General features: G+C 43.7%; 2 long non-coding RNA genes and 1 pseudogene across 4 annotated transcripts in view; 2 read left to right on the top strand and 1 right to left on the bottom strand.

Annotated features, from left to right (window-relative positions):
- LOC129058271 (uncharacterized) overlaps positions 1–26,780 on the top strand; it is a 124,080-nt gene that overhangs the window by 67,345 nt on the left and 29,955 nt on the right. The gene's annotated exons all lie outside the window — the stretch shown is intronic.
- On the top strand, positions 4,384–4,483 carry LOC112132850 (U6 spliceosomal RNA; annotated as a pseudogene).
- LOC129058272 (uncharacterized) lies at positions 9,212–26,175 on the bottom strand. The gene is made up of 3 exons (XR_008523338.1): positions 25,939–26,175; positions 18,293–18,403; positions 9,212–10,830 (listed from the first exon to the last, which is right to left on the bottom strand). It is a non-coding gene; the product is annotated as an uncharacterized LOC129058272 (long non-coding RNA).

Here is a 26,780-nt window from a genome sequence, read left to right as displayed (position 1 = left end):
TCTGTAACACCAACAGCAACTCTTAAGGATTTATGTTGAGAAAACTGAGGCTCAGAAAATTTGAAAATTTCCCTAAGATAACACAGTCAGAAGCAGAAGATTAAGACCCGTACCAGGCTCTGATGTGGCAAGCAGTTGGCCGGATAGGCAATTATTTACAGTCAGTGCCTTACTTCTTCAACAAGACCATGGATAATTCCTTGTCCTCCTTCCCTCTGAGAAAACCATTAACTCCGGAGCCTACGAAAAGGTCCCTCAGGCCAAGAGTTAGCTGCCTGTCTTTGCTGCTGAGTGAGCAGAAGCCTCAGGCCTCCTGAAGATGAATGAGTAAGTGTTTAGGAAGCACCAGGAGACCTGGGTGAAGAGCATGTGACATGGTAAAGCATTAATGATTGTGTGTTTATTATTAGCAAAAGTTTCACTTTTTCCAGCCAGCCACCATGATTAAAAGTCCAGTTTCTCTTTTCATTTTGTGTAAGAATGTGAGCAAAGGGCTGAAAGTCAGAGAAGGATCATGAAATTGGAGTCAGTAAGGACTCCTTACTAAAGTTGTCCTGTCCTCTGGATTATCAGCTGTTTTCTGGATTAAGGAGCTGCCCTGAGCAGAGCGCCAAATTGGCTGCCGATGAGGTTCCTGCTAGTTGCCGCTTCTTCTCGGCACCTGTACCATCAGCCACAGCTGCGTTAGGAACCCCCTGGAACTCAGTGGCTTCCACAGCACTCAAGTGTTATCCCAGGGCTGCAGGGCAGCTGGGGCTCAGCTGGCCCAGGGTTGGGTGGATCAGCTGAGTGGGTCTGCTTCTCATGGCTCTCATTCCCCATGGACCAGCAGGGTAGCAAGACAAGCTCTGCTCATAACAACAGCAGAAGAGCATGAAGGCAAGTGAAAGCATTTGAGGTCCCTTAAGACCTAGGCCCCAGACTGGTACACCATCCATCTGCCGTATTCTATTGGCCAAAGCAAGTTCCGTGGCCAACCTAACGATGGAGCACAGAAGTAGGGTCCTCTCCCCTCTTTAGCAGGAGGAAGTGCAAAGGCACGTGACAGAAGACAGAGAAGAGGGTAAGAATTAGGGCCAGCAGTTCCCCTAGCACAGCCCCTCAACCTCCAGAGGCTCGTTTGGTGGAACCTTCCCCTCCTTGCAGGCAGCTGGAGAGCCTGGGGCCCCCTCCTCTGTACGCTGTCCTTATCAGTATTTTTCACAGGGCACAGAATTAACCCACCAGGTTGCTCACATTTTCAGAGAAAATCTGTCCCACATTAAATGTTTCTCATTCAATTCTCAAAAGCTCTTCTATGCTTTTTCCAAAAATGCCTCCCTCACACTCTGAGATCACAACCTCAGTTTTGCTCCCTTTCTTCATTTCTAATAAAATCTGAACTATGCAGACCGCCTTTCTCATAGCCATGGTAGCTCATTGTTGGCCCTTCCTTGAGTGGCATTGGTCCTTCTCAGAGACAGAGGGCAGGGGTCCCTAGCTGCCCTTGTGAGCGCATCATTAACTCTGGGAAGGGTCCACTGGCTTCACCATGATGCTTCTTTACCCCCCTCACCGAGAGAGCAGCGTCATCTCCAAGACTGTACCATCCCAGGCCAAATGGCAGTTTTTTGAGGGGTCATCTAATCTGTCGGTTCCTAAAACTAGGTGGACATTAAAATCAGCTGGGAAGTTGAATACAAATTCAGCTGCCTGGGCCTGGACAACAGCAGGATGGGGCTGGAGGGTAAGCTCAGTTGGGAGCTACTATCACTTTGCCTGCCGACCCATCTCCACTTGGAGTGACAGACTACTCCAGAAGCTAAGCCTCTTACTATCTGTTACCCAAATCAGTAAGATATGGTGGCATTACCAGTGTTATGCAAATGTCTTTTTTTTTTTTTTTTTTTTTTTTGAGACAGGGTCCAATTCTGTCACCCAGGCTGGAGTATAGTGGCTCGATCTCAGCTCACTGCAACCTCTGCCTCCCAGGTTCAAGTGATTCTTCTCCCTCAGCCTCTCGAGTGGTTGGGATTACAGGCACTCACCACCATGCCTGTCTAATTTTTATATTTTTTGTAGAGACAGGGATTTACCATGTTGGCCAGGCTGGTGTCAAACTCCTGACCTCAAGTGATCCACCCACCTCAGTCTCCCAAAGTGCTGGGATTACAGGCATGAGCCACCACTCCTGGCCCGAATGTCTTCTTATTAAAGCAGGAGGTTCACATTCCTGCAGAATCTGCAGCCTTATTGTTGTGTGACCACAGGTAATGGGAGACAGCTTGCATCCTCTGGCCCTAAGAGTCCTCTTTGATTCTTTCAAGAGGCCCAACTGAATAAATAAGTTCAGCATAGACAGATCAGTCCCTCTGAACTTTACATTACCTGCTTTAGGGTTTAGGTTCTTCAGATCACCCACTAGGGTTCAAAACTGAGCAATCTCTCCAAGTGACATCCTACCTAAGGCAGACTGTGAGGGGAGGGTGAGTCCCTCACCTCCGTCGTCTGTGTGGCTATTTAAATAATTCTTTTGAAAGGGCACTGTGACCAGCAATTACAGACCCAGCTTTTAGACTCAACTCACTTCTTACTCTGACCTTTCTTCCTCAAGTCATTTTCCCCCTCTGGACCTCGGTGTCTTCATCTGGAAAATGAGATGATTGAATTAGGTTATCTAGAATCTTGCCACTCAAAATGTAATCAATGGGGCTTGTTAGAACCACAGAATTTGAGGCTACACCCTAGACCTGCTGAATCAGAATCTGCAGGTGATTCATGTGCACATTAAATTCTGAGAAGCACTATTCTATAAGGTACCTTCCAGGAGCTTCAAATTCTGTGCCTTTGAAACCTTGGTTACCCTCCTGTACCTTTCCTGTCATTCTCCTCATGTTCTTTTTGTGAAAGCCTGTCTTAAAAGCTGTCTGGTCCCTGGGCCTTCCATCATCAGCATTGCTGCTGATTCATTGTGCCACCTTCTAGGTAAAGAGGCCTCATATTCTTTCATGCCAAGGATGAGGGGCCAGGAAATCCAGAGCAACTTAAAAGCCCTGAAAAGTCAGGAAGAAAACAGTAGTTAAAATTCTGAGCAAGCCTCATGCAAGTCTGGGTCACTAGACACGTCAGGATCACAAAATAGATTGAACGTTCCAAGAGTAGGGAGGAGCAGAAAGAAAGCAAGTTAGAGAACCAAAACCAACAGCAAGGAAAATATTATAGAAGCATGCAGGAAACCTATTTCCTATTACTGCTTGTCAAAAACATGGGCTGATATACACGCAGGAAAAAAAGATCATAAATTTCCCTTGTTCTTTTCCTTCACTGTTTTGAAGAGGAGTTTCCTATGGAGTTGGAGCTGTGTTGATTGGCAACTTATTTGTGAATTGTTTCATGAAACCAAGGCTTCTCTTATCACTTTTCTGTTGTTCACTACAATTAACCATGGTTTAGTGGAAACTTCCTTTTCTCCAAGCCAACCTCCCCACCCCACCCCACCCCACTGCACCTCCTTCAAAGGATATCACCACTTAAATAACAGGCTCCTAAAGCTAATGGAAGACATATTTTCCTGTGCTCTCCCAGAGCCTTCTGGTTTTTTTCCTGCCTCTTTGTGATAGCACATCAGCAACTATTTATTCTCATATTATTCTCAGGGAACATGGACAGTTGATGCATAAAACAAAAGAGTTATTCTTCACTCACATCTCAAGGCTTACTCTGGGAACCAAGGGCCCAGCAGAACTCTGAGACATTGGATTAGGGGCAAACTGACATAGTCATGACAGAAAATAAGCAAAATGTCTACTGTCTGTGAACCATTGTAATAAGCAGTTTATTGAACAGGTCCTGGGTGGGCCAAGCTCTTTGTAAGGAGAATTAAATGAGATAGTCTGCAGTCACTTTTCTGCAGGTAAAGAGACAGGTGAAGTAATTGCTTAAGGTCCCAGGCCCAGCAAGTAGGGGTGAAGGTCCAAACCTAGGCCTCCTGGCTCCAAAGCTCATGCTCTGAGCCCCTGTCTCATCCATTCTGGCTGTGAAATGCCCCTTCCCCGTCAGCCTGTTTTCCTGCATATGTTTTTGTTTTCAAACTGGAAATTATTTCTACTTAGTGTTCAAGACCCAGGTAGCAGTCTCCTCTTCTGGGGAGCCTTCCCTGACTCCCAGTTACCCTCATTCCACTCCTGGCAGGGCCAGCAGCAGCTCCTTTTTTTAATGTAATGAGTACTCCTCTCATAGTGTCTTAAAGTGAATTCTCCAGTGGTCTTTCTTTCTCATTATTAGACTCTGAGACCCTCAAGTCAGAGTCAGCCCTGACTAGCCATCTGTGTCCGTCCAAGTACCCAGCACAGTGCCTGGCTGGAATGTCCATGTCTTTTCTTCCATAAGATGAAGAATATGCAGGTTCTTTGTGTTAAAACAATCCAAATAAATGATACAGAAAAGATTAGCATGGCCCCGTCACAAGGATGAAACGCAAATTTGTGAAGCATTCCGTATTAAAAAAATAAGAATAAAAAAACAATCCAAATAGAAGGCATGTGTGTGCATGCATATGTGAATGGATATTTCTCTACACATGTGCTATGTTCTATTGCAACCTTGCACTTTAACATGTATAACTTATAAAAGGAGATGGGGCTAACACTATTTCAGTGACTCATGGAAGCAAGATGGCAGGCGCTTGCCCTCTGTGGCAGGGAAAACCTCTGTCAAAACTCAGAGCCCTCTGACACCCTGATTAACATTTCATAAGATGTCCGGGGTTTGTTTCTCTCCATCAAAACCTTGACTTTAGCCATTATTCATGCAAAACTGCTCTGAACAGGGGTCAGCAGAGCATGGCATGTTCAAAAAGGTGAGCAGACATTCGTTTTTCCTTGCGGCTTCCCTGTGACAGATAGCTCTGTTCTGAGGCTCAGAAAGGGAGAGAACGGACTCAGAATTCAGTGACCATGTGAAATGCACAGATAGCCCCCCAGGTTAGGCTTCTGGGCAGTGCGTATAGCATAGTGGTTAAGAACGTAAGAGCCTGGCTTGCACTGGATAGCCAAGTGTCTTTGAGTGTTTGAAGCCAGTGAGGTGAGTTGTTTCCTCATTCTGTGATGTGAGAGTAATAGTACCTTCCTCAAGGGCTGCTGATAGTATTAAGGAAGTTAGTAGATGTGAGGCATTTGGACAGCAGCTGACACACTGTTAGTGCTGTGGTTGTTGGGTTCTTGCTGGTCTGCCTGTTACTAGACTGGAGGCTCCCAGAAGGCAGGTCCCTCCCCATCATCAGTTTTTTTTGTTTTTGTTTTACTATAGACTCCAGCGTAATACATCAGGCCTTGGCCTTGGTGGGCAGGTTGGAACAAATTGTGAGCTGATGGAGAAGTAGAGGCACAGGTTGGCTCTGTGGAATTTAGTAAGCTCCATTTTGTAATCAATGGTCGTTTCTTAAAACAAAACTGTCCACAGGCCCTATAACCACGGCAGGTCCCAGCTAAGATTCTCAGCTGAACCAGTGAAACGCAGTCATCCTCCAAACACCAGAATCAAGATGGAGGATAACATGATCCATGACCTTTTAACTACATGAAATCTACTTCTAGTAAAAATGGTGGATGCAGATGGATGTTAAGGACATCTGCTCTTTTAAAAGTCCCACTGTCTCTCTCTTGCTGTTATGTTATTACTAGAACTGTGGCTACGTCATTGCATCTTCTGCAGTTTTCAGGAAAGGGTTAGTGTGACAGAACGGGCCTTGCAGAAGGGAGAAAGCAAGGCAGGGAGAAGGCTGGGCTCTGATGACACAGAGTTAGACTCGGGCCTCTGCACTCATCCTATGAGCAGATCTTGTCCCTGTGGTCACAGGTACCGTACAGCTGGGCCTGGCCAACTCGGTGTTTGGCCTGGACCAATACCTCCCCTTGGTTTGCTTCTCCCCTTGGCTGCCTAAACATGGGTAAGACAGTGATGTGCCCTTGCACTGCCACAAAGGGGACAACAGAGTCCTCAGAAGGAGGGTAGGGTGAGCGTCCCTGCGGGAGTGGGATTCCCTTTGGATCTGACCGCCCATCAGGTCTCTGCCAGAGGTGACAGCCTTGGAATGGTTGTGGCTTCACCCAGCACGTGGAGACACCTCTTGGTACATTTGGGAAGTGAAGCCAGCCATGAGCCAGAAGGGCAACTTTGTCTCAGCAGGAACCCACAGCTGCCATCACGAGCTGGGAGCCCTGAAAAAGGGTCCTCCTCGCTCATTTGCAGAACTTCCCGACTGATTTGGGTCAAGATCCCCCTGCTGAGATGGCTGCCCTGCAGCTTGCTGTTGGGTGGGACAGGGAATTGTTGCCACTTCGGGTGAACAACGAGATTCTCAAACCAGAGAGTCCATATCCTGTGTCCCCTCCATCTCCACCTCAGTGCGTGCATGAGCTTGGTGCTGCCCTTAGTACCCTGGGTGGAGAGGAGGGTGTGAAGAGAGGGATAAGATATTTGGATGGTTGATTAGTGTCTTAGTTTGGATTCCCCCAGCAGTATAAGTTGTGTGTCTGGGAGGTAAGCCCAGGCAGCACTGGTTAGGGGAGAAGGGAAGTGAGACAGGGAAGGAAGGAGACCAGGACAGCAGAATTCACTGGAGAGTAGGTCACTGCAGCCCCCGAGGGGTGAGGGAGCTGGGTGGGGCATTCACCCACCAGCTCCCGTGGTCACTGGGTCTAGGCTACTCCTGGACTGTTAATGTATAGTCACTTCCAGCCTGCCACCCTGCAGGCCAAGGCGGCCTCAGGCCAAGAGTCCAAGTGTGCACAAAGCCCTTGGTGGACCCAGCAGGTTGTCAAGAGGATGTGGGCTGGGCAGCCCCTGCTATAGTTGGCTGGGGGAAGGGGTGTTTGCTTTTGTCTTTAAAGCAGATTAAGATTTAATCCATTGTACAAGAGGGAAAACTAAAAGTGGGAAGCAGCCCAAGTGTCCACAGACAGATGAATGGATCAACAAAATGTGGCCTATTTGTACAATGGAATATTATTCACAAGGAAGGAAATTCTGACACATGCTACATGGATGAACCTTGAAGACCTTATGTTAAATGAAATAGGCCAGTCACTAAAGGACAAATATATAATTCCACTCATATGAGGCACCTAGAGTAGTCAAATCCAGAGGCAGAAAGTAGAACAGTGATTACTAAGAGCTGTGGGGAGGGGAGTGGGAAGCTATTGTTTATGGGGTACAGTTTGGGAAGATGAAAATGTTACGGAGTTGGATGGTGGTGATGGCTACACAACAATGTGAATGCACTCAGTGCCACAGAACTGTACATGCAGAAATGGTTACAGTAGTAATTCTTATGTAATATGTATATGTATATGCGTGTATATATATATGTGTGTGTGTGTATGTATGTATGTGTGTGTGTGTGTATATATATATATATATATATAAAACACTTACCACAATAAAAGTAAAGAGAAGAGAAAAAGGGAAATGAAGGCCCATCATCTGAGTAATTTCTCCAGAGCTACCCAGTGGTTCCCTGGAGAGGCCATGAAGAGCCTGTGTAGAGGTGTCTGCTGTCCCCGTAGGTGCTAGGACTCCTCACCTGGCTTCGTCACCTCCTCACCAGCCGAGGACTCCATAGCAGGGACACAGCAGGTGTTTCTGGGTATTATAGCTCAGATTAATTTGAGTCAAGAATGAGACTTCCTGGTGTGTCAGAGAATAGGCCCCTTTGAATGACTCACCTGGCTCTGAATTCCATCACTAGTTTTTGTCATGAGGAAAGTGAAGCTGGCACCTTGAGGACCCACTCTGCATAGGAATGATGCTCTGCACCAGAGGCAGAGGGATTAGATCAAAACCTCTGCCCCTTCATTAATGTCTTACAGGCAGATGGGCATGTGGACAGATAAGTGACATTTAGGCAGAAACCTGAAGGACAGGTTACTGAGGCCGTCAGGTAGAGGGGGACTGAGGGAGAGCTGGGGAAGGGTGAGCCGTCCTCATGGGAGGGATGAAAGGTTAGAGTGGTAGAGAATGACATGATCAACTTTTCTTTTTAAAAGATCCCTTGTGCTGCAGTGGGGAGAGTGGATTAGACTGGGGGAGGGTAAGGAGAGGCAGCCAGTTGGGAAGTGACTACAACCTTCCAGGTAAGATGTTGACAGGGTGGCTTGCACCTGAGCACAGAAGTGATGTCACTGGTCTCGCATGAAGGTCTCCCAGGAGGGTCAGGATATAGAAACACTTCAGCATCTTTGGAGAAAAACATCTATAAATCATAATCCACATTTAAGTAGAATTTGCAATGTATTTAATCAGCTGTAATCAGGCCAGATTTATATAGAAAACTGAAACCAGAAATTGGAAACCTCATTTTGGGTGGTTTGGAGGCCAACAGAGGTGGGATTGCCTCTCACTACACCTTCTCTGGTGCACAGGGCATTGAGAGACTCCAGGAGGGGCTTTGCCATCTTTAATTCATTTATGCCCCTGTTATAAAACAGAGGTCATACTCTGTCTTTGTATGCTTTCTGTTTATATCTCATTCTGCTAGATGCTGAGAGATAAAGAGATACATGAAATAAGGAATTGTGTCTCCAGAGACCTTCAGTCTGGCTGGGGGGGTCAGACAAGGGCTGGTTAAATGGGTGTCTTTTGTAGCTGTTCAAGGCAGCCAAAAGTAGGGCATGATTAATTGTTTAATGATAAATGGGACAGAAAATACAGGACTGTAGGAAGCCTCAGGGAGAGCCCCCTAGGGTTTTCCAAGCCAGATCTGAACTCCAGAAGGATGCCTAAGATTGGGACAGATCAGAGAGGCTTGGTTGGGCTCCAGTGACTCACTGGAGCTGCAGAGAAAGATTCATTCCTACAGGCGTGAGGAGGCTGCAGGCTGCCCTACGGCTGGAAAGGGACATCTCCACTGCATGCCAGGGCCAGGGGCTTGTGCAAACCGGGAAGCCAAGCAGTTTTGAGCTGGTGGGTGATATGTTCAAATAGCGTTTTTAAGACGATTTATTGGCCACAGTAGGTAGAATGACTAGAATGAGAGACTGCAGTGGAGAAGCCATCAAGGAGGCTGATAAGAGAATATCGCGAGAGAATCAAGAGATGGGGTGTGGATGGGGAGGGCATGGAGGGGCAGATGTGCCCCACATTGTAAACCAGCCAGGTGATCTGCAGGCTGCTGCTCATCAGGTTTCAGTGCCTGCATTGGGTTGGACCAGGGGGTCTAAGGACTGGACCCCAGCTGCACAATTCTGAGGCTTTCTGACAAGAAGTGGGGGGTGAGCTGATGGCAGGTAGAAATTGGTGTCAGGGTGAAGGATGGGGTAAGGGGTGATGGCCCTGGAAGGGGGTCAGGGGAGCGACTTGAGTTATTTCAGGCATTTTGACATGATGTGTTGGGGGGCATGCAAGGGGAACTGTCCATCAGATCCAACAGGAAGAGGATGAAGGGGAAAGAAATGGCCATTGGATGTATCTTTTAGAAGCCCATTGGGGCCTTCAAGAGTGTGAGGTGTGTAGGGTAGCAGAGTCATATGTCCGTGGTCAGGGGCCCAGGAGGAGACAGATGGCACACTTGCCTGGGTAATTTGAGGAGAGTTTAATAAAGGGATCGTGTACAGGGGTGTAAGCATGGCAGCCAGCCTGCAGGGACCAGAGGAGGGAGCTATAACCAGAACCTGAGAGAGACCTGTGTAGAGAGGGGCCCTGCAGAGTGAGCCTAGGGTCCCAGTGTCCTGACCCCGCTGCCCTCTTGCCAGGAGTTAAGAGGGCTATTGATGAAGTCCCTCCCTACCACGTGTCAGCCTCCTGGAGCTCAGGGCCTGGTGACAAAGGGAGGAGAGGGGATTGGGGAGGGGCAAGCAGAAGACACAACAACCAAGCTGCAGGGTAAGGGAGACAGGGATGATGTAGCCCAGACACAGCGGCAGGTTAATGGAGATGGTGGAAGCAGAAAGGGATGGGTCCTGGGCAGCCCAGCAGTTGATGGTTGGAGGCTAGGAGCACAGCTGTGGTGCCTGTGATGGGAGGTGGGGGGAGGGGTGTGGGGGGTGACGGGAAAGCAGCCAAGATGGGAAAGGGGTGGGTTTGAGTCACAGGATATGTCACTGGTCAGTCCTCCTTCCAGCAGAAAAAAAAAAAGAAAAAAGAAAAAGAAAACTCATAATTGAAGAGAAAAGAAGAAATATACTTGAGATACCCATGAAGACCAAGTTATAATGATGAAGAGTACACAGTGAGCTCCCAGGAATTGATGAGCCTTTCTGTCCTATGATTTGCTTTTTTGAAATCAAACGGAATGAGAATTTGCAAACTCTCCCTCCCCTTAATTTATTTTCTCTGAAAGTCTGCCCCAACTGGTGCATGAGAATAATTTCCTTAAACAAGTAGCCTGGTGGGAATCCATTCTTCAGAATCTGCATGTTAGCAAGGTTTGCCCTGGAGCAGGGCCCCTCAAGCTTTCGTGTGCACTTGTGGGGATCTTGTTCAGTGTCTGTGCCAATACAGCAGGTCTGGGGAGCCCAAGATCTGCATTTCTAACCCGCTCTCCAGTGAAGAGCTGTCGGCCTCTGGAGCCACTGTGAGTAGTGAGGTCCTAGGAGACTTTTTCTAGTGATTAGGATAAAACAAACAAGAGTCTAGATGGTTGCAGGTATAAGAACCAGATGGTAAACATCTACATGAAAAAAACACACCGCGTAGCAATGAGCTTGCTTCTATCCTGCCGCATCGCCCTCTGCTGCCCTTCTGAATAAATAAAGTCCTGCTTCTCCAGGAGATGTTCTCTGCTGGTACACACTGGGTGCCACTTAAAAGCAGGTGCTGCTGGAGGCAAAACCTTTCATGCACATTGTAAATTACCTGAAAAGAGCAGTGGCATCATAAATAGCTTGGCCTTGTTCTGTGCTGATTTCCTTCCTCTTGAAATAGTGCTCTAGTTCACACTACATGGTTTTTTACCACCACCCCTCTCTCCCTGCCCCTCACACACTAGAAGTGGTTTCCTTCAACTTCTTGGAGTGATTTGAGTTCATAGATGGAGGCAGACATTTCATGAACTCCCGCAAATGCCTCCCTAACACCGCTAAGTGCAAGGCTGGTGTCCCCGTCCTTCTGTCTGTTGCCAGTAAATTTTTTAAAAGGCAGGTCCCTAGCGTCCATTGCACTCATTAACTGAAGAGGCCTGTTACAGTTTTACTGGATTTGAAGAGTACAGCGCTTTTGAGGATAGGGATTTCTCAGACCCTCCTCACTCTGGGCCCTCCCTAAGTAGAAGCCGATGGGAGGACAACCGGCAAGTATCTGGTTTCTCAACTCCCAAGGGTCAGAAACAGGGACCTGCCTTTCACTCACTACCTATTATTATTATTATTTAGTTCTAATCTTGGGGTGACAAGTTGAGAGCCAGAGGTGTAGTTATGTCATGAGGTAGTTTATATTGCACACTAAGGTCTATGAGGTGGATAAACCTAACTGCCTCCCTCCAGCCCCAGCTCACCCCCACCCCCCTTCCACTGCCTGTTCTTAAACTTCCTTTCTAAAAAGCAGATTGAAGCATTTGTTAGCCCACGTGGTCTAGAAATACCTGGGTTCAGCCATCATTTTCTTCTCTCTTTCCTGATTGTATTCTTCGTACCCTCTCAAACCCACCAAGCAAAACAAGTTCACCTGTAATCTCTGGCTCATGCTGGATTGTGGAGACTTAATTTACTCCAAGTGGAATCACCCCTTCACTTTAGAGAGCCCGGGGGGAAGCATGCTACAGTGTCCTAATAAGAGCAAGCACCAGTGAGCAGTTACTGTGTGCTGGAGGCTATACCAAGCCCTCTATATGCTGTAGCTCATTGCTATGTCAGATGCCTTTGTGAGATGAGGGTACAGTCACTTCCCCATTTCACAGAGAAAAAGACTGGGACATGCATGGATCCATACATCTGACTCGGGGTAGTCAGTTGGGTCTAGTGGCATTAGGCCTGCCCAGCTCCAGAACCCAAACTGCTAACTCTGCTCTCCAGCGCTAGAGCCTGCTTGAGCTGTTTGCACCCTAGCCAGGTATACTCGTTGAAAGCCTCAGTCCTATGGGGGTTTGGAAGTTCAGGTGACCCAGATTTGAACCGCTCCTTAATTAAAACACCTTGGTCTAACATGGTCCCAGTGTGGAACTAGGTATTTAGTACCCTCCTCTGAGTGTTTCACAAACATCTGTATCCAGGGCTTTTGTTAAGGCACACCCTTTTAACGAAAAGTCCCATTCCTGCCTCAGGTCCCTGTGCACCTTTCAGGGACCCTGAGGAATCTGTGTTTAGGCGCTCAGCTGGTGCCCAGCCACAGCACTGTTCCCGGGAGCCTCGGCAGCAGTCGCTTGTCTCAGGAGGGTGTGGATCTGGTGCATTCATTTCTGTCTGATTGAGTTAGGCACCTCATATATAAAACTGCCAGACCCTGCCTGGGGTGTCTCTGAAAGCTGGGGTATTTCACTGGGTTGAGCAAATTTACAGTTCAACCAAAGTCTGTTGTGCACCTTCTAAGAGCAAGCCGCAGACAAGGTGAAGTGGAAAGGCCAGATGGATATATAAAGCACAAGCCCTGTGTCTAGGGCCTTAAGGACACTGGCAGTGACAACATATGTCCCTAAAGCACAGCATGGTGGCTTTATAACGTGCCATGGAAGGCTGAGAAAGGAAAGAGAGATTGCTGATTGCTGGCCAGTGGGGAACTGGAGAGGCCTCTTGGAGGGTGGCATTTGAGATGAGATTGGAATGAGGCAGTAGGACTCAAGCAAATCTTTGAGGAAGTGAGGCACGGCAGGTGGAGGCAGGGAAGCCCCCCTTAGGATTTTGAAGAGTGTCTGTCGGCATCTGAAGGCCTGAAGCAGTGTTGCCATGTGTGCTTGGGAAGATCCTCTACTTTTAGCCTACATCTAGAGTCTTCCTCCACTCAGAGCTTTGGAGACATTCTCATTTAATTCTAACCCCCATCCCTCAGGGGTATAGACTTTATCATCTCCATGTCATAGGTGAAGAAACTGAGGCCTGGAGAGGCTACAGGATTCGCTCAAGGCCACACAGCTAAAAAGTGGTAAAGTGAGGGGTGAAGCTCCAGCAGGCCCTCTCAAGTGGCCACGTTCTTTACCCAAGATTTCTGCCTCATTGTAATTAACCCTTCTCATGGAGAACCAAGACTAATCTGCAAAACCACAAGGCTTGAAAAGCGCTGAGAGCTGCCCCTTCACCATGAATGAATTCAGGTGTCTTCAGGCCAGATCAGCCTCTGAACCTACACCTACATGGTATAGAAGATGGAGATGCCTCCAGAACCTTCTACACAGGCCCCTACTTGGTGGCATGAGCCTCCAGGGTGGAACAACCACACCACAGGGGCAAGTGAGTGCTGAGAACCTTCTGCCTCTGGCCAGCCAGCAGCTCGCCAGCCAGCCACGTGCGTGCATGTGTGCAGAGCCCCACCAGAGAGTGTCATGCCAGGGAGCTCCTGTCTCTTCTGAGCACCCTGAGGCAAAGGGAGACAAGGCATAGCAAATTAAAACAATTGAAGGCACATCACTTGTGCCTCTTTAAGGTAAGCCATAAATACATAATTCTCAAACCTGCTATTCTGATTCCAGGTAATATATTTTAACCATGGTCTGTGGGCTCTGGAAAGCAGCTGTGAGGAGCAGAGCAATAAATTGGATTGTAAAAGCACAGGATAGAAAAATGATTGCAGCATTTTTACAATTACCTGGTTTTCCTCAGTCCATAGAGGAAAGAGTGCTTTCTCTTTGTACTTCTGCGATAAAAGATGTATCCAGGTTAAGTCCGTGTCACTATTGTGTCATCATAATCTAGCATGTATTGATTGTTCGCCACTCACCAAGACACACGGCCTCCCAATTAACCCTCGTGCCCACCCGACCAGGCAGGCTCTTCCATCATGTTTCTGCTTTTCATGCAAGTCAGCTGAGACAGAGGGGCCAAGCAGGGTTCAAAGCCACAGGGCTGGTAACTGTGGCAGCCAGGACCCCAACCCAAGGCATCAGACTCCAGAGCATGCTCCTCCCAAGAGGAAAAGTTTTGCTTTTCATTACGTTACTGTGAGGAGAAGGAAAATAGGTCAATTTTCATTCTTCAAATCACATTTTCAACAGGGATTCAGTCTCTGGGCCCTCGGAAACTCGAGCACATGGTCCCTCTAACTGGAGCAGCCAGGTCCCCTCTTTGTACTGGGGGCTGGCAGGACCAATGCTTTGTGTGCAAGCATGCTGCTGCTTTCATTATCTTCCTGCACATTATTAAGAATCCTGCACATTATAAAAGTGAACTTAGATCCGTTGTACCAAGTACAAGCCACTTTCTATTTTTTGCTCTTCTGCTTAAATTTTCAAAGATTCTAAAATAGCAGTTGCCATTTTTTACCACCTTCTCTTCTGAAATATTTAATTCTTCCTTGGGCGGTTTAACATTGTGTTGCTCAAGGATTAACTTCCATTTTTTGAAGAGAGTCTATTAGCCAAGGCAGGCAGAAAATGGATTTCACCAAGTGGCAGAGACGAAGGGCGGCAGTGCAAGCGGAGAGAGACAGGGAAGCCTTGGTTTTGTGTTTATAAAGCTGCTTGCCCATCAGCAAACCTGGGACCAACTGCCTTTATTAAATGCATACTGATTTTTAAAAAGCAAAGTTTCCCTGCAAAGACTAATTTTAAGGGGATTAATGCTCAATGAATAATGCACTGGGGAAGAACTACTACAGTGATATGTAATTGGGAGAGGAAGAATCAAAGGTGGTGAAGTACACAAGTCACCTTCCAGATGCAAAGCAAGTTGGAGAGGGATCGTGGGTCTAAGGCCAATTGGAACATGTGGGCAGCTCCCAACTCACCAGCTGGAATGGGAACAGCCAGGATCATGGGCTGCTGCTGTTTCTCTAATTGTCTGTTTCTTTTTTTTTTTCTTTTTTCCTTCAGAGACAGGGTCTTGCTCTGTTGCCCAGCCTGGAGTGCAGTGGTGCCATCATAGCTCACTACAGCCTCAAACTCCTGGGCTGAAGCAATTCTCCCACTTCAGCTTCCTGAGTAGCTAGGACTGCAGGTGTACACCACTATGCTCAGCTAATACTTTTTTTTTTTTGTAGAGATGGGGTCTCTGTATGTGGCCCAGACTGGTCTCAAACTCCTCATCTCAAGCAGTCCTCCTGCTTCAGCCTCCCAAAGTGCTGGGATTACAGGTGTTGTTTCTTAATAACTGCCAGAGAAGGGAGGGAAGAAATCATGAGAAAGATGAAAGCCTTGGTGATGTTAGCCTTTTTATGTGAAGGTCCTAATCCAAGCCTTTTTTCTCCCTGTTAGATGATGAAGTCAGATGATGCTGATCATAGGTAATTCTGTAAGAGCTCTTGTTTGGGTCAGTTTCTGGCCTCCATTTTCCTCTTCCCTTGGACTAGGCCCAAAAAGTTTGAAGTTTATTCCTCTCCAGAGACAGCTTTTTCCAACAGCTTCTTGCGGATAGCCGCAATGGGTTACTGCTGTCCTCCACGTGTCTTTGCCTTCTTTCCTGCTCTGTTCAGCCAGCAGGACCTCATGTAATCTGTGGGGTATGCAGTTTTTTGCTTCTTTGACCCAAAGTATCAGAATTCACTCACAGTGGTAGTGGAAGAAAGGGACTGTTTTGGCCGGGCGCGGTGGCTCACGCCTTCAATCCCAGCACTTTGGGAGGCCGAGATGGGCAGATCACGAGGTCAGGAGATCGAGACCATCCTGGCTAACACGCTGAAACCCCGTCTCTACTAAAAATCCAAAAAATTAGCCAGGTGTGGTGGTGGGTGCCTGTAGTCTCAGCTACTCAGGAGGCTGAGGCAGGAGAATGGCATGAACCCGGGAGGTGGAGCTTGCAGTGAGCTGAAATTGTGCCACTGCACTCCAGCCTGGGTGACACAGCGAGACTCCGTCTCAAAAAAAACAACAAAAAAAGAAAGGGACAGTTTCTTCCCTTAATCCTAACTCAAAAGAAAAATTTCTAAGCCATGATGTTAGTTATGAGGTCAATGTGGGAAAATGTAATTCTTGGCCAATGAACTGCAAGGCTGATTCCTAAATCCAGATTGGGTAGTGATGAATTGTTAACTCTTGCCAACTTTTGTTTTTTTTTCTTGAAAAATAAAAGGGGCTTCTAAAAATTTAAAAGAAATTATTAGGATCCCATCTTTAGCACATTTCTGCCTCGCTACTTGGGAGACACAGAGGACACTGCCGGTTTTCTACTTTGCTTCAGGATCACTTTCTAACACAGAGGTACAGGAGCCCCCTGGATCTGGGGAGCTGTGAGTGTGCAGGGCTTCCTGAGATGCTTCACAACAGGTTTCACCTGTAAAGGTGGGCACCCACCCCTCCTGGGAAGGCAGGCCCTCTGGCTCCCACATTCTCGACGCTCTTTCATCCCCAGGTTTGCAGTAATTACAGGGCCAGGCACAGGGTGGAGGGGGTGTGTGGAGAATGCCTCCCAACCTATAGTACCTAGGGCTAAGGGGGCTCACACCTTGCTGCACATTAGAATTACCTGGGGGAGGGAGGGCCTTTTAGAAACCCTCTTCCAGACTCACCCTAGACTAAATAAATCAAATCTCTGGGGCAAGGGATGCAGGCATCAATACTTGGTCGAACAGCCCACGTGAATCCACTGTGCAGCCACGTTCAAGAACCACTGATCTCAACAGACCTCCCAAGGCAGCACTGGGAAGAGATTGATTCAGAATGATACCTGCCTGCATTCTAGTCCCCTTGTATTTAGCAGGCTCTACAGGTCACTGTTTTCCATACTTTTCCCATTGCTTTTTACTTTGTTTTTGACACATTTACTTTGAAGCTTCATTTTCCCTCTACAGTCAGTCAGGCACAAGCTTTAATAGTCATGGTTCTCACCAAGAAGGCAGTTTAAAGCTTTAAGCAGTATATGAGCTTATACTCTTTGTCTGACTTAGTAAATCTGCTGTCTTTTAAGCAATGGTAACGAAGACTTCACGATTCCATCGTAGTTGTTTTGTTGTATTTAACCAGATTTTCTTTCTAAAAGCAAGGATGTGTTTTGGCTTTAAAAGATTATTATAGTTCTTTTAAAATTAAGGATGCCGTTGACTTTGGGGCCAGAAAATTCCTTTATTCTAGAATTCTTCCACCAGTGATTACAGTAGGTCTTTTAAAAAATTCTACTGATTTTTAAAAAAATTTACATTTAAGGACAACAGGTATAAAGTTGAAGTACTATGTGAAGCAGGAAGAACAAAATGAAACAGCCGTCATGGCAATCAGCCACTCCCCTTTTTTTTTAATAAGACTGTAATAAATAATGTGTTTATGTCCCCACCAGTATGCTTTCTAGAACACGTAAGTGTGGTACAATGGGAGGCAGAAATCTCTGCTTCAGCTTCTGACTCATCCACTATCTAAACGTGAAATGTTAGGTATAATACTATTTCATTTATTAAGACTATTTCTATTCTGCCTACCTCACAGGCCTATTATGTGGTTCCAAAGAGATACAGGTGAAGGCATCTTAAAAAGCTTAACACACTATGTGATATGATGTAAATCTTAAAATGTTAATTAAGGTTGCACTGTCTGCTGTGGCCTTTTTGTACATGGATGGGTACAAGTCTGCCCTAAAATAGGCACCATGAAGACATGATTTAGCAGAAGAACAGAGGTTAAAAGGGAAATTAATAATATAACCAATAACTTTTCAGTGCTGTTTCCCTAATGGCAAAGGGAATTTACATTATGACTTGCAGAGGGTAATTAATTGGTTGAAACACCCCAAAATTCATGACAATGCTTTAAAAATGCCTTGCACCATACATCATAGCAGAAAGGCCAGGGGAGTTGGGAAGAGCGAGGGATTCTCAAATAGGTAGATATTTACATAATATACTCAGTTTGAATTTTTCAAGTTATTTTAAAGTTAACTGAAATTGTTTAATTGTAATATGTTTTATATGTAACATATTTTCTCCACCCTGAGGTTAACATTCAATATTTTGTCAGAGACACCTTGAAAAGCAGAGAAGTGCTGCAGCTGGGAAGTACAGTGGTGCACCAAGGCCTGGTCACTGTTGTAACTCACTGTTGTGTGTTTATGCCACAAGACTTACCACTGTTTAGGATAGTAGAATGATGACATGGGGTAGTGCCTTATATTTACTTTTTTAAGGATAAACATGTATCATACTTTTAAAAAATCATCAAGGTAGAAGGCCTTCTTTTGGAATGATGGGAGGTATAAGTGAGTGAATAACATGTTCATACTCAACCACATATGTTGAGTATGTTTATACTCACCATAACGCCCTTGAGAGCCATTCAGGTTGTTGTGTGTATCGATACTTTGTTCCATCTTTGTGAAGTAGTATTCCATAGTATGGATGTATCACAGACTGTTTAATCATTTACCTATTGAAGGATATTTTGGTTGTTTCCAGTTAAGGACTATTTCAAGTAAAGCTGCTATGAACTATTATATACAAGTTTTCGTGTGAACATAAATCATACTTTTTCAGGAACAAATGCCCAGAATACAATTGCTGGGTCATGTAGCAAGTGTGTGTTTAGTTTCTGAAGAAATTGCCAAACTGTTTTCCATAGTGGCTGTACCATTTTACACTCCCACAGGCAATGTATGAGAGAGGTGGTTTCTCCCCATCCTGTCCAGCATTTTGTGCTGTCACTGTTTTTTGTTATCTATACTAAGAAGTATGTAGTGATATCTCATTGTGGTCTTAATTTGCATTTCCCTAATGGACAGTTCTGTTGAATATTTTTTCATGTGCTTATTTGCTACCTATATATCCTTTGCAGTGGAATGTCTGTTCATGTCTTTTGCCATTTTCTAATTGAATTATTTGTTATTTTAATATTGAGTTCTTTGTATATTCTAGATAATAATCCTTTGTAGAATATGTGATTTCTGAATATTTTCTCCCAGTCTATATATTGTCTATTCATCCTCTTAATAGTCTTTTGCAGAGCAAAAGGTTTTAATTTTGTTAAAGTCAAATTATCAATTTTTTTATTTCATAGTGTCATGTTATACCTAAGGACTCTTTGCCCAGCCCCATATTCTGAAGATTTTTTCATGCTTTTTTTCTAAGTTTTATAGTTTTATATTTAAGTCCATCACCCATTTTGAGTTAATTTTTATATAAGAGATGAGATTTAAGTTGAGGTTCATTTTGGGTCTATGAATGTTCAATTGCTCCAGTGCCATTGTCAAAATGCTACCCTTCCTCTAATGAGTTTCTTTTGCACCTTTGTCAAAAATCAATTGGGAAATAATTTGTGTCTTTCCCTCAACCAATACCACACAGTCTTGAGTACTATAGCTACATCATAAGTCTTGAAATCAGGCAGATTGATTCATCTCACTTGATTCTTTTTCAAAATTGAGCTATCTAGTTCTTTCGCTTTTACATATACATTTTAAAATAATCTTGTCTGTATCTACAAAATACAGGGATTTTGCTAAGAATTGCATTAAGGCCGGGCACAGTGGCTCACACCTGTAATCCCAGCACTTTGGGAGGCCAAAGTGGGTGGATTACCTGAGGTCGGGAGTTTGAGACCAGCCTGAGCAACCTGGAGAAACCCCAACTCTACTAAAAATGCAAAATTAGCCCATTGTGGTGGTGCATGCCTGTAATCCCAGCTACTCAGGAGGCTGAGGCAGGAGAATCATTTGTACCCAGGAAGCGGAGGTTGTGGTGAGCCAAGATCACACCGTTGCACTCCAGCCTGAGCAACAAGAATGAAACTCCATCTCAAAAAAAAAAAAAAAAAAAAGAATTGCATTAAACCTGTATCATTTTGGGCAGAATTGACATCTTTACTATGTTGAGTTTTCAAATCCATGAACACAATATGCCTCTCCATTTATTTAGATTTTGTATTTCTTTCATTAGGATTTTGTGGTTTTCAGCATCCAAGTTCTGTGCAAGTTTTGTTAGATTTACATGTGTAAGACGAATAAAACAATTTTTTCCCTCTACTCACACACCACTCCACATAATACTCCTGACACCAGCTGTGTAGAGGTAGTTCCCCACACTCCATGCAGTTCTTCAGAAGACACCAGCTGGGCGTCCTATAATTCAATTCAATTGTGACAGTATCTACCTGGAGATAACATCAGAACCCACAGTTGAAGGGCTTAGTCCCACAAGATTCCCCCACCTTCAGATGCCAATCACAAGTAGTAAGTTGTCGTCTATACTTCTGATTGACCAGCTCTAAATCTGGGCTCCCACACCCTCTTATTGGCTCTATTAATTTGCTAGAGTGGCTCATAGAACTCAGGGAAACACTTGACTTACACTTACTGGCTTATTAATAAAGAATACAGATGGACAACCAGATGAAGGGGTACTTAGGGCGAGGTCTGGAAGAGTCCTGAGCACAGGAACTTCTATTCCATGGAGTTGGGGTGCCCTACCCTCCTGGCACACAGATGTGTTTGCCAACCTGGAACGCCTCTGAATGCCATAGTTCAGAGATTTTTATGGATGCTTCATCACATAGGCATGATGAATTCTTAACTCTCCAGCACCTCTCTGCTCTATGGAGACTGGGCGGGGGAGGGGTGGCTAAAAGCTCCAAGCTTAAATTAGACGGGCATGGTGGCACGTGCCTGTAATTCCAGCTACTAGGGGGGCTGAGGCAGGAGGATCGCTTGAACCTGGGAGTCAGAGGTTGCAGTGAGCCAAGATCGTGCCACTGCACTCCAGCCTGGGCGACAAAGCAAGACTCTGTCTTAAAAAAACAAAACAAAACAAAACCTCCAAGCTTATCATTAAGGCTTGGTTGTGTTTATGGTTCTGGTGACCAGTCTCCATCTAGGAGCCCACCAAGAGTCACCTTATTAGAATAAAAGATTCATCTGTTATCAGGAACTTCCAAGAGATTTAGAAGCTCTGTATTAGGAACCTGGGTCAAAGAACAAATTTTAGAACAGAAGATTCCCCTAGTACCCCATCTGTAAGGATATTAGGATCTCTGTCTTAGGAACTAGGACAGAGACCAAATATTAGAACAAAAGATCCTCCTAGCACCCCTATTGCTCGGGAAATTACAAGGGTTTTTAGGAGGTCTGTGCCAGGAACTGGGAGGGCAGAGACATACATACATATATATATACGATATATATATGAATATATATAGCATGTATATGAATATATATAGCAATTAATATATATATATTCATTGCTAGCATATAGAAATACAATTGATTTTTACATGTTTACTGTGTTTATCTTGTATTCTGTAGCCTCTCTGAACTTCCTCATGAATTCTAGGAGTTTTCTGGGGTTTTTTGTTTTGCTTTTAGATTCCTTGGGACTTCCTGCATAATTTCATGTTCTCTAGATATACGGACAGCTTTATTTCTTCCCTTTTGTTCTTCATGCTTTTTGTTTCTTTCTCTTGCTTTATTACACTGGCTAGAACTTCCAGTACTATATTGAATAAAAAAGGTGAAAGCAGACATCCTTGCCTTGTCTCATTTTATGGGGTAAGCATTCAGTTTTTCACCATGAAGTACATTAATTGTAGAACATTTGGTAGGTGCTTTTTATCAAGTTGAAGAAGTACTATATTTATATTTTTCTTAGAGTTTTTATCATGAACAGGTATTGAATTTTGTCAAATACTTTTTCTGCATAAATTGATATTTATTGATGGAGTTTTGCATATTGAACCAGCTTGCTTCCCTGGAATAAACCCCATTTGGCCATGGTGTGTAATTCACTTCCTAATACTGCTGAATTTTATTTGCTAATGTTTTGTTAAGGAATTTTGTATCTATTTTTATGAGGCATATTTTGGTCTACAGTTTTCTTTTGTGTACTATCCCTGTCTGGTTTTGATATGAGAGTAATATTGTTTTCATAAGTTGAGAACTGTTTCTTCCTCTTCTGTTTACTGGAAGGCAATGTGTTGAACTGGGGTTCATTCTTCTTTGGCGGAATTCTCCTAGGAAAACATCTGGACCAGGAGATTTCCATTTCAGGAGATTTTAAATTACAAATTCAGGCTGGGCGCAGTGGCTCACACCTGTAATCCCAGCACTTTGGGAGGCCGAGGCGGGCGGATCACGAGGTCAGGAGATCGAGACCATCCTGGCTAACACGGTGAAACCCCGTCTCTACTAAAAATACAAAAAAAAAAAAAATTAGCCGGGCGTGGTGGCGGGCACCTGTAGTCCCAGCTACTTGGGAAGCTGAGGCAGGAGAATGGCGTGAACCCGGGAGGCAGAGCTTGCAGTAAGCGGAGATCGTGCCACTGCACTCCAGCCTGGGTGACAGAGCGAGACTCCATCTCAAAAAAATAAAAATAAAAAATAAATTACAAATTCAATTTCCCTAATAGTTAAAGGGCTATTCCGATTATCTATTTCATGTTGGGTGAGTTTGGTGTTTTTTGAGGAACTGGTTCATTTTATCTAAGTTATCAAATTTATGTGTGTAGAGTTGTTCATAGTAATTACTATCCTTTTGATGTCTATACAGTCCATAAAATCTCCTGTGCTTTAATTCTTGATAATTTCTGTTTTCTTTCATTTTTGCTTTATCACTGTCTAGAAATTTGTCAATTTTCTTGATTCTTTTCTAAGAACCAGATTTCTGTTTCATTCATTTTCTGTACTTTTCTATTTTCAATTTCACTGGTTTCTGCGTATTACTATTTCCTTTCTTTGCTTGCTTTGGGTTTATTTTGCTCTTTTTCTAGGTTCTTGAGGTAGGAGTTTAGATTATTATTATTATTTGGAACTCTTCTTCTTTTCTAATATAAGCATTTATGATGCCCCTTTCCTAGTTCTTTGGCTACTGAGATAATTTTGAGTTTGGGGGGACCTTTTATTTAACCTTTTTGTCTGTGCCCTGTGGCATTTCCAGGTTGATGGCTTCTTCACCTCCAGGTCTGGAATAGATAAGGCAAAAAGAAAAGCCAGTAAAGTCATCACTGTCATTCTTTGGGGTCCAGGGTCCCCCGCTAGACTTCTTCCTTTTCTCCTCTTTTCATATCTGTATCTCTATGATGTGAAAATACAGATATAGATACAGCTATATCTAGGCATCTTACTAAACAATTTAATAATTCTAACCACTTTCAAGTGGATGAACTTGGATTTTGGAGGGTAATAATCACAAACTTTGAAAAGTACTATGTTTTCTCTTTCTTTCCAATATTTGTACCTCACTTCATTTTCTGGTCATTGCCTTTCCCAAGACCACTGGTATAATGTGGAAGTAATCACAATGATGGCCATTTATCCCTCTCTTACTTCTTGCATTTCAGTGTTAAATAGAATTGCTTTATAGGTTTCTGTAGGAATTGATGTTTTGAGTCATCAAATGTCAGTACTGAATTTATCAAGATGATTGCGTGGTTTTTCTATTAATTAATTGAATCATAGTAATGGATTCTTCTAATGTTGAGTCATCCTTGCATTCCTAGGATCAATTCTTCTAGATCGTGTTGTGTTACTCTTTAAAGACACTACTGATTTTGAATTAGGAAATTATATTAGGATTTTTGCTTATGTATGCATTAATAAGATTGTGCTTAGAACCCCTCCTGCACACCAAACCAATAGCCTCTTTCAGAGGGGTCATATGTTCTTCCTGTGGTCACTCTATTAAATTAATATCAAATTTCCTTTTAAATATTAAATTTCTTCCTGTTAAATGCCTTGCCTGGCTTTTGCAGGCATTTTGAGTTGTTGAACTCTGGTCTGTACTTTGCTATTTTAGTGCCATACTATCCACTTTTGGTATCTAGGTTATGCTAGCTTTGTAGTAGAATAAATTGAGACGTTCTATATATTTTCTATGTTCTATGCAGTCTAGCACAGGAATTAATATGTACTTTACACTTTAAAGGTTGTTAAAAGTAAAAAAAAAAAAAAAAAAAAAAAGTAGTGAGTAGTAAAACCATCTGGGCCTAGGACCTGGCTGTTGGCGGGGGTGGGATCTTTGACTATCTTTTCAACTTTTTTTCCTATACTTTCTGATCTTTTCAGGTTTTCTGCCTCTTTTTTAATCATTTTAGTAGTTCATATATGTCTAGAAAATTTTTATTCCCACATTTATTCTTCCAAAATTCTTTTAAATGTACTGGTATTTGCATATGTACTCTCTAATAATTTGAAATCAAATTCATATCTGTAGTCATACCCTCTGTATTATTCCTAAGTTTGTTTTGTTTACTCTTTTTCATACTGGTCTTTTATTGATCTTAACATCTTTTGGGTTTTAATGATCAAACTGACTTTTTTGTTTTCTATTTCATCATCCTTTTTCTTTATTGAATCCCTTTCTTCTACTTTTTTAAGAACCTTATTATTGTTTAGCACATTTTCAATCTTTTTTATTTTGCATTTTAAACTTTGACTCTGTCTTTGATGCGTCCTGTAAATTTTGAGCTGAGTGCTCTGATTATTACTCATCGCTATATGGTCTCTAATTTCAGCTTTGATTTTCTTTTATAAATTACTCTTGGGTTAGAGCTCCAAGAGATCTGTAGTATTTCTCTTTTGAGGGTTTTATTAAGATTTTATTTCTGGCTGAATACTGAGTCAGATTTTTTAAGTGTTTAATAGAAATTTAAACATGTATTTTATGTTTGTTGAAAACTGAGTTTACATATGAAAATTATCTAGCTCAACGATTGTGTATTCAAATCATCTATACCCTTACCTATTCTTTCGTCTGCTTGGTCTGTCAATTTCCGAGAAAGATGTGCTAAAGTTCCTCACCATGATTACGGGTTAATAGTTTCTGCTTGCATTTCTAACACCTGTTACACAGTTCCATGCTGTATTGTTCAGTGGGGAAAGGTTTGTGGCTACTATTATCTTCTAGATTGCATCTTTAATCCATATAAAATATTCTCTTGCTTTTGGCCTTGAATTCTATTTTTGTCTGACATTAATACTGTGGTTTTTGCTTTCTGACATTTAGTTGGTTTATCTCCAGTCATTCTATATCATTTTCAGTCTTTTGAAAATAACAAACAGCTTGGTTCTGTACATTTCCCATCTGAAAGTCTGTTAACAGGAGACTCTAAACAGTATTTATTATAGATATTTGTATATTTGGAGTTATCACTGTCATTTTCATTTTCTACTTAACATGCTTCTTGTTTCTCTACCTGCCTTTTTCTTTATTGCTATATTCATAATGTTTTCTTTTTCATCCTTCTGTGCTTTGGAAGTTCTACATCCTATTCTTATTTTTTTAATTTTTTATTTTATTTATTTATTTATTGAGACAGGGTCTTGCTGTGTTACCCAGGCTGGAGTGCAGAGGTGCGATTATGGCTCACTGCAGCCTCAACCTCCCAAATAGCTAGGACTACAGGTGCACACCACCATACTTTTTTTTTTTTTAGAGACAGGGTCTCGCTGTGTTGCCCAGACTGGTCTTGAACTCCTGGGCTCAAAGTGATCCTCCTGCCTCAGCCTCCCAAAGTGCTGGGATTACAAGCTTGAACCACTGCACCCAGCTGACTCTTTAGTTATTTAAAGCAGAGTATTTAATCCTTATCATTGATGGGGAAACTATAAATTTAATCAAAACTTGTAATCTACCCTCCCCTACCAAGACAAAATCTTTAACACATTTTTACATGTTTTTAGCTTCCAAGGATTTCTCGCCTCCTGATTGTTCTTTTTTCACAATAACCTATTGTTGTTTTACCAGTGTACTGTATCTTTGAAGAGAGAGAGAGAGTCTGTGTGTGTAGTGTATAAGTTCTGTTATCTGCATTGGAGTCTAGTTCTATTTATCCTCAACTGTCTCTATTGTGCAAATGATTTCCTCAAATATCTGATGATTCTTGCTTGTCCATTCATACTTTAAATACAGAAATGTGTGAACTGATTGTCATGTGTTTCCTCAGCAGTCATGAGCCTTGGTTTCCACTGCAGATCTCACCTCTGGAGGGAAGGGATGACTAAGAGCCACATGTCAGTAGCAGGTTTCCCTTTGGGGTGCCTGGGAAGTGAGCAGCCTGCTGCTGGGACCCTCATGGGGCGTCATCGGGAAGCTTCATCCTGTGGAGCAGTTTCCCAGAGCTCACTTCTGAACAGAGTTGTGTTTCTCTTTTCCTTGCCTTATCCTTGACGCTGTCTACTGGGGTACCTTGTGCCCTCTGACTGATGTTCTAGACTCAGTATCCCAGACAACAGTCCCTACACATTCTAGACCAATTCCCAGCCTTAAGGGCTACACTCATGGGTCAAGCTGGGTCAAGCGTGGTCACACACACTGCCTCCAGCCTTCCACACAGCTGGGGAAGGGGCAGGAAGGATTGGTCCCTGTGTGCAGACTATCTTTTAACTTAGTCTGCCCTTCCTCCACACTTGGAGTTTTTTCAGCCTACCATTGTGAAGACTCTCTTACCTCTGCTGAGCCTACCACTGGGCCCCTGCAGGGTAGCAGTTCACTACTGTAACTGTCCCGTCAACCTGCCCCACCGGCTTTCTGTCTTCTAGAGGTTCATCAGTGTACCTGGGGTGCTAATAGGGCCCACCTTTCAATGCTATTAAGGATTTTTCTTTCTTGGTGAAGGGAAGAAAACATTTATGCTTGGTCTGCCATCTTGAACCGAAAGTCTAGAAGGGGGTTTAGGATGTTACAAACATAGCTTTTTGAGTGAAAAAAACAAATCACTAAAATATTTTTTCTATAAATAATTCTAAAAGAGACATCTCTTTTCCTTTAAATGTTAGTCAAATAAATAAAATATAGGAATGTAGTAGTGTTTGTCTAAGATT

This window comes from Pongo abelii, chromosome 2 (genome assembly GCF_028885655.2).
Source record: "Pongo abelii isolate AG06213 chromosome 2, NHGRI_mPonAbe1-v2.0_pri, whole genome shotgun sequence".
NCBI classification, from domain to species: Eukaryota; Metazoa; Chordata; class Mammalia; order Primates; family Hominidae; genus Pongo; species Pongo abelii.
The sequence above is the reverse complement of the archived record's forward strand: the minus strand, read 5'-3'. Positions and strand labels throughout refer to the sequence as shown.